This window comes from Amblyomma mixtum, chromosome 8 (genome assembly GCF_055824585.1).
Source record: "Amblyomma mixtum isolate Tamu chromosome 8, ASM5582458v1, whole genome shotgun sequence".
Classification (NCBI taxonomy): domain Eukaryota; kingdom Metazoa; phylum Arthropoda; class Arachnida; order Ixodida; family Ixodidae; genus Amblyomma; species Amblyomma mixtum.
In genome coordinates, this window is record NC_143019.1 from 128667173 (window position 1) to 128675092 (window position 7920).

The window sequence follows — 7920 nt, forward strand, 5'->3', positions numbered from 1 at the left end:
TTGCAGGAATACACAGTAATAACGTGTGGCTCCTGCCCAAAATCGTTACAGAAATTCAGAAGAGTGCTTAAATTCCGCATTTAATAGTCAATGAGAAGCCGTCCTGAAACATATTCCATACGTAGCGTTTACAACCCATATGCAGCTGACGTCATCCGTAATTATAATGGGTAATAAGAAACAACTACGCAAGGAACGTACGCATGTGCTTTCTTCACACTTCAAACCAAGGCTGGGCTTCATGCTTGCGACAAATTTTGTGCAGCGGTTTTTCTCTGAAATCAAAACAATACAATTCTAATAATTTACACTGGTGCGTATTCTATCGAAATAAAAAAAACAGTAGGCTGACGTTGTTTCTCAGCGTGAACTTACGGAAAAAAGCATAAATCCGCCCTATATACAAAATATTCATCAAATGCTTTTCAGACCAATTAAGTAAAATTACGACGCATGTAGAATAAACATTAACAATTACCGGGAGGGCAGTACAAGGCCTGATTGCTTTCGCCTGCGATTAAGTCAAACTTTTGCAGAAGGCGCTGCTGTGTCACTTTAGGAGAAGGCGGGCCGGTTTCGGTGTTATGCAACATAATTTGACTTGGCGCGTTTTTTAATTTATATAGCACTTAGAGCAAAAACAGTGCGAATTGAGCGACTTATGGAATTCAAAAGAAATGATGTAAAGAGCAGACCTAATAAATGCGAAATTTCCGCCCATACCATTTGCTTGCTCTTGCACGCAGTTAGCAGAAAGGCATGAAAATAATTTTACTGCATTCAACGTCACTGCGGCGCTTTGCAGATGCGCTTTGGCATTCATCTGCACGAAAATTACGAATTCTCGGCATGGTTGAAGCCGTGGTTATGAAAACCATTTCACAGGCAGCAGACGGTAAAAAATACTTCATTTTGGGAGATGTTCTCCTTAGAGCGGCCTCTTTCGTAAACGTCGAGATTTTCTTATTATTCCTCAACACCATGCCAGCGATCCGCCGTCGTTTTGACACTCGCCAGAAGTGCCGTGATTTGGATCAGCGTAAAAAAGTAATTATCGGAGACATATCAAGTGTTGACATACACGACCAAAGCTTCAGCGCTTAAATAATCGAAAATACTTAATTATTATGCATTTGAACGCCTACACTAATTACAAGCATGATTGCAAGCATTACACCTCAATGTAAAATGGCATAAGTGCTCGATAATAGACCTAATGAGATTTCTGGCAGTAAACTACGCTGTCTGCATTGCTAACACAAAATATTGATAGTCCACCGCATCATTTTCCGTTCTCTCTGAGAATGTAAACTGGTGTATCATTTGCACATTACCTTATTTAGACATTTTACACAAATTATTGCATAATTCACCACAATTTAAAAGAAAGCCTGCAAAAATAAGACTACTGTGACTTCATGCAGGTAAATGAGTGGGCGCCAATCATCACCTGCGAATAATACAGTTCACTGTAGCTGCAATAGAGGGAACCAAACATTGTAGGCAGGGCGTAAAGCTTTAGGGTGCGAAATAAAAAGTGGAGGCTCGTCTTAATACTCCGAATAGAATTCGGTATATGTCGCGCCCACACTTGAAAACGCAGAGGCTGAAGAAGATTGCGAAGGTGGCCTTTTGCCATGACATAGCCGTGCACCAGTTTAATTCTTGCAGGCTAGAAAATTTCAAAGCTTGACATGGCTGCAGTTTACTGTCGAGAAAACAAACTTATTAATTAAAACAATAGAGAAGCTTATAGAAAAAAAAAGAAAAATGTGCCTGTGAGTGAAACATTCTCCTTATATGTGCTACTATGAATGTACCATCAAACCAACATTTTAGTACCTGAAGGTAAAGGGCCAATATATTTGTGTCGTGTCCGGTCGCTGTGTTGAATGCAGCGAAAGACGCACACGGTACTTTAAGACTTCGTTTATTTAAAGCCGATGAGGGTGCGACCAGCGTCGACCGAGGCAGGAGCCGAACTGGCCGCCCGAAGAAAGGAGGGAGTGGAGAAGCGTCCACGGCAGGGAGTGGCTTCCCAGAACAGGAGGAGGGTGCGGGGGCGCACCGTGGGGGGGCATCCGGCGACAGCGTGCGACGAGGGGCAAGCGGTCGTTAGGAGGAGGATGCGAGTGGTCGTTAGGAGGAGGATGCGAACTGTCGTTAGGAGGAGGACGCGGGGGCGCACACACACAAAAGCAATAAGGGGACACAACACTTCCTTCCCCCTTAGAAAGTTGCCTGGTATCGTGCAGGGGGTCGGCGCTCACGCGTGGAGGCGCGCTGGCTTTGTGCGCTCGGGGGAGAAACACTTGTAGGCTGGCTGTTGTTCGCTGTGTCTCCTGGGTCTGTCCTGGGCGAAGTCTCTTCTTCCGGGAAGAGGTGCCAGGCTATGTGGGAAGATGGTGCACGTGTTCTCTCCGCTGGCGGACAGCTCTCAGACGGCGTCGTAAATCTACGCAGCTGGTTGAGATGTCGGCGTGCTACTGTGCCATGTATGTTGACGAGCCAAGAGCGCAGGCCTATGCGTCTGACAATTGTAGCTTCCTCCCAGCGTGGCTTTTTCAGAAACTGTCGGGCGAGGACGCGCTGCCCCTCATTAAGCGTGCCGCAGCGCGGAATTGCTTTTTCTTCCCGGAACGTCTCTGCCTTTGGCTCGGGGAGGATGGCTGTGAGCTGGGTTCGCATTTCACGCTCGAACATCATTTTCGAGGGGGTCTCGCCTGTTGTGCTCTGAACCGTCGTGTGCTGCTTGAAAAGAAAGCGCGCAAGGCGGCGCTGCAGCGAGCCTGTCTGATCTCTTTCAAGGGCGCGTTTTAGCTCGGCTACGTAGCGCTCGGCTTGTCCGTTTGTCGCTTGGTGGTAGGGGGCCGATGTAACTGATGAGATCCCGTTGTCGCGATAAAACTTGAGGATCTCCGCAGACACAAACGGTGTTCCGTTGTCCGACACTACCTTGCGCGGCAGGCCGAACGTTGCAAATAGTGATCGGAGGTTGTCAATGACTGCTGCCGAAGTGGTCTGTCCCATTTGCCTTATCTCAAGCCACTTTGTGTAGGCATCTACGACCACAAGGAAAGTGCAGCCCTCAATTGGTCCTGCAAAATCAATGTGCAGTGTGTGCCATGGTGTGTCTGGCTTTTCCCATTCTGGGACAGGAGCTTTCGGCGGGGCGCTCCGGCTGCTCTGGCAAGGCTTGCATTCTCGCACCACTGTTTCGATGTCGTTGTCAATGCCAGGCCACCACATGTAGCTTCTGGCACACTTTTTCATTGCAACGATGCCCCGATGTCCGGCGTGGATGAGAGACATAGCTTGTGCGCGTAGTTCTCTCGGCATCACAACTCGGGACCCAAATATGATGCAGCCGCGATGGGTGCTCAACTCTGTAGCTCGCCTGCGGTAAGCGTCGAAGTTGTCCCCTTTGAGTTTATGCACGTTGCCTTGTTGAACAGCTGTGTAAACTAGCCGGAGAGCTGCGCACTTCTGCGTAGATGCTGCAACTGTGCCTGCTGTAAGCGGAGGTTCTGGCAGTGCTTCGAACATCAGAACGTCTCCTGGTGGAAATGGTTCGTCAACAGTTGCGTCTAGTGGCAGACGGCTTAGCGCATCGGCGTTTTGATGTTTGCCGCATATCATCACGCCTAGTGGAGAAAACCAATTTCTCCCTAGAAGGCTTGATCCTGTGCCCTTCACAACAAGCAGAGGTAGCGTATGGGTCTGGCCGTTGTAGTTAACCTGCACGTTGGCAGAGCCCAATAGTGGCAGATTCTGTCCTGACCACGTTCGCAGGTGCGTGTCGTCTTGTTGCAGGGCGGGTGCGTCAGATGGCCATGAAGTTCGGAACGTGTCCTCACTGATCAGAGTACAGGCTGCGCCGGAGTCCACCTCGAACTTAATCAGCTGGTGATGTACGCTTACTTCTGTAAAAATCTTCGGTCGCGTGCCGAGATTCATGGTGTTCAGGTCGTACAACACAGATGGTGTTGCTGATGTTGTTCCATGGAGATCAGAAAGCGGCGTATTCTCTGAGGCGTTGACGCTGTGATTAGGCTGGGAAGGTGACTTTATCTTGGCAAGTCTCCGTTTCGTAATGCATGCTCTCTCGATATGCCCTCGCTTGTGGCAAAAATTACACGTGGCTGACTGGAATCGACATCCCTGGGGGTTGTGTTGGTCGTCACACCGCCAGCAGCGTTGTGCCTTTTTGACCGATTTTACAACAACAGAAGGCTTGCGCACCTGGTTGCTTGTCTGGTGTACCGGCTCGGTGTTCCGGCGAATCCCTCTCTGCTGGTGACCGGCGCTCTCCGCTCGAACGGCGATGTCGTAAGCTTTGCTGAATGTGAGGTCCTTCTCAGCGAACAGGCGCTGCTGCAGTGACTCGTCACTCAGTCCGCACACAAATCTGTCGCGTAACATCACGTCCAAGGGAAGCATGGTGGTGTTAGCAGAAGAAGCTGCGTCTCCCTCCTGCCCGGTAGCTGTTGTCGACAGCGTTCCAAAATTGCAGTCGGCAGCGAGCTTCTTGAGCGCGGCTACGTAGGCGCTCACAGTTTCTCCTCCCAGTTGATCTCGTCGTTGGAAGCGAGCCCGGCTGTAGACCTCGGATGGCCTTGGGTCGTAGTGCTTTTGCAGCGCTTTTACGATGTCGTCGTAAGACACTGCCGCTGGTGTGCTTGGCTGAATAAGGGCGCAGACAGTATCGTAGGTCTGCTCCCCGCACAGCGTCAGCAGGTTGGCCCTCTTCAAGGCTGGGTCTGTGATGTTGTTAGCTTCAAAGTAGAACTGAAGGCGTCCAACCCACGATGACCACGATGAGCCGTTGAACTCTGGTATCTGATTGGGAAACCCTCGCGTAGCCATGGCTTGTCAATAGCGTTGCGTAGCGCGGGTCGAATCCACTTTCTCGTCGCCACTGTCGTGTCCGGTCGCTGTGTTGAATGCAGCGAAAGACGCACACGGTACTTTAAGACTTCGTTTATTTAAAGCCGATGAGGGTGCGACCAGCGTCGACCGAGGCAGGAGCCGAACTGGCCGCCCGAAGAAAGGAGGGAGTGGAGAAGCGTCCACGGCAGGGAGTGGCTTCCCAGAACAGGAGGAGGGTGCGGGGGCGCACCGTGGGGGGGCATCCGGCGACAGCGTGCGACGAGGGGCAAGCGGTCGTTAGGAGGAGGATGCGAGTGGTCGTTAGGAGGAGGATGCGAACTGTCGTTAGGAGGAGGACGCGGGGGCGCACACACACAAAAGCAATAAGGGGACACAACAATTTGCTAAATGAAAATCTAGTTCAGTGTGAGGTCCTGACTCGCATTAGCATAAACAGCTGATGAAAGGCAGGTATGTTTTGCAAAAAAAAGTTAATATGGTCCCCACTGCAGACAATCGGGTTCCCACCCCTCTCTGCGTCATTGCTATATCGAAGTGTTTCCTGCGACCTCAATCGCTTGCAACCGTCGTGAAATCGGTACGCCTCTATCACGTCACTGCCATTGTTCTCTGGGGAATAAAAGGCAGCCTTTTCTACGGAAGCTTCACAACCCGTTCTCCAGCCGCAGCTCGACATGAAGGCCCTCATCTTCCTGGCTCTCGTAAGCACCGCATTCGGTGAGTGGCATTCGAACTCTGCTCGACATTAAAAAATGATACTTCACTGAAAGCTTTTACCCTTTTCCTCATTTTATGCATGCGTGTTTCAAGCGTTGAGTGCGAAAATATTTACACATGGAAAGAATTGTTCTGCCTGCAGCAAGAATTGTTTAGCGTGCAGAAATTGTTCACAAATGCATGTATGCAAAGATATTAGGGTAAATAGTAAATTTATTGTGATGACGTTGTTTTGTGAATGAAGAGGGCTTAAAGATACTCAGTAAATGAGACACTGAAATTCCTGTGCACACCAGTGAACATAAGTGGCTTGTGTGATACTTTTTTGTTTTTATGAAGAGCCGGTATACCATTAGCCGTCATAAGGAGTCGATTTGTAACGGCGGCGTTATTCATTATAAATGAAATGGACTGTGCACCACTCCAGCATTTCACCTTTAGCTGTTTTCTTCTTTCTGCGTGAAGTCCAAAATATCACTGCGTACTCCTCGACATATTGCTTCTACTGCTTTGGAATCGACTATAAGTAAACAATGATAAAACGTTCCCGGTGAGAAACACCGCCAATTAAACAAAAAACTAAAGCATTCTCTTTTCCATTGCTCAGATTCATTAAGTGCTTACCTTATTTAAGCTCAACTTATTAGTCAGTTCAAGCTTATTGCTTTAACTCTCCTCGCCAGTCTTGCAGGTTATGAAGCACAATTTGCAGATTCCGCAGTGCCTACACTGGGATGTGTTGTGTAGAATTTGGGCAAATCATGTTGCAGGTTGTGACCGCTTCGAGTTGATTGCATTCTTATATGTCTGTTGCAGCGCTGTCAATCATGCGAAAGTACCGAAAGATGAGTTCTTTCTTTTTGCGCGAAACAAAACCGCCTTATCAGCTTTTTGTATAATTTAAGATTTGTTTGAAAACTCGAAACGCGAAAGCTAATTTTTAGGTGTATTTCATAAGAAGGTCTATGGCGATTTTGTACAACACATTTATCATAAACGCTATCAATTTTAGCATTTCGGCTGTTAGCAGCAACGAGATGAATGATAATGCCCTAAAGTAAATGATTTCCCAAACTAGTGACCTGTGCTGAAATCATGGAAACTAGGTGTGCAAAATATCGTTAAGTGGCAATCTCCACACACTGCGCACTCTTGTTTAGACATGCAGGGATTGGTTTGAGTTAGTCAAAGAAACAAATTATTGTTTAGCTTGAATAGAATAATGTTATGGGGAACGTAATCAAACCGATTTCTAAAATCTTGGAACACGCTCACTTGTGCTGATTTTATAACGTGCCGCCAAATATATCGCTTGCCAAAATTTATTGCGCCGCAGTCGAGAACGCTATTTATAAAAGTTTTGTTGCCGACCGGGAAATCTGCTCTTAGGAAAAGTTTTAAGAGCATAGCCAACAGCAATATGTTCTAGGAGGCTAGAACGAAAATGCTTTATATATAGTTTACCGCTATTGCGGATATTTTTTACTCAGCTGACAGCTTGCCTCGAGAGTACTTAATGAGTGTGCACCTTTCGAATAAACTTCACTTGTAAAAGAGCCCCTGCGTTGTACGTTCTTGTGTAGTTTGTTTGTGCTGTTCTCTGTCAATCAATGTTTAACCAACTAGCTTACAACAGCCCCCCACCCCCTTCCCCGTGAGATATAAGTGCTGTCTCCGAAATATGTTGTGAACAGATTAGGAGAAACAGTGGCAAAACTGAATCCTCCACTCTGGATAAAGTACCAGCACTATGAAGCACCACGCATAATGAATGGGCGCAACTTCGTGACCTCCTTCCAGCGGTGACCAATTTTGAGAAGGAGTGCGCTCCACAGCCGGAGGTCGGACACTGCTTGGCGAAGCTGGAGAGGTGGTCGTTCAACGTGGAGTCAGGCAAATGCGAGCGCTTCTACTACAGTGGCTGCGGAGGCAACGAGAACAGATACGAGACCAGGTTCCAATGTGAGAAGACCTGTTCTGGACTTCACATTCAAAACACAAGTTGAAAAACCTTACTCTTACTTCTCCACAATCAATAAATACCCAAAAAGTGATGAATACCTTCTTACGACTCTACATTTCAGTACGTACCTAAAATACGTAAAAGAGAATTGCTTTTGTGTGTCGCCGAAAAAAAGAAAACTAAGTGAATTTTTAGGCGTTTAGCGGGTTGCAACTGAAATCACGTTTTTCTCCGGCCAAATATTCCACTTTCTCCTGACTTCGCAGCAACGGAGCAGCCAGGCGAAGACGTCACAGGCGGCGCTGCGGAATCCGTGTGCCAGCTTCCGCCGTACCGCGGACCCTGCTTGG

At 47.9% G+C, this 7920-nt stretch overlaps 1 pseudogene across 1 annotated transcript; it reads left to right on the forward strand.

Annotated features, from left to right (window-relative positions):
- Positions 1–5551: 5551 nt before the first annotated feature.
- On the forward strand, positions 5552–7613 carry LOC149334388 (PI-actitoxin-Afv2b pseudogene; annotated as a pseudogene). Its single transcript, XR_016285205.1, has 2 exons — positions 5552–5607; positions 7408–7613. The product of XR_016285205.1 is annotated as a PI-actitoxin-Afv2b pseudogene (transcript).
- Positions 7614–7920: the final 307 nt, after the last annotated feature.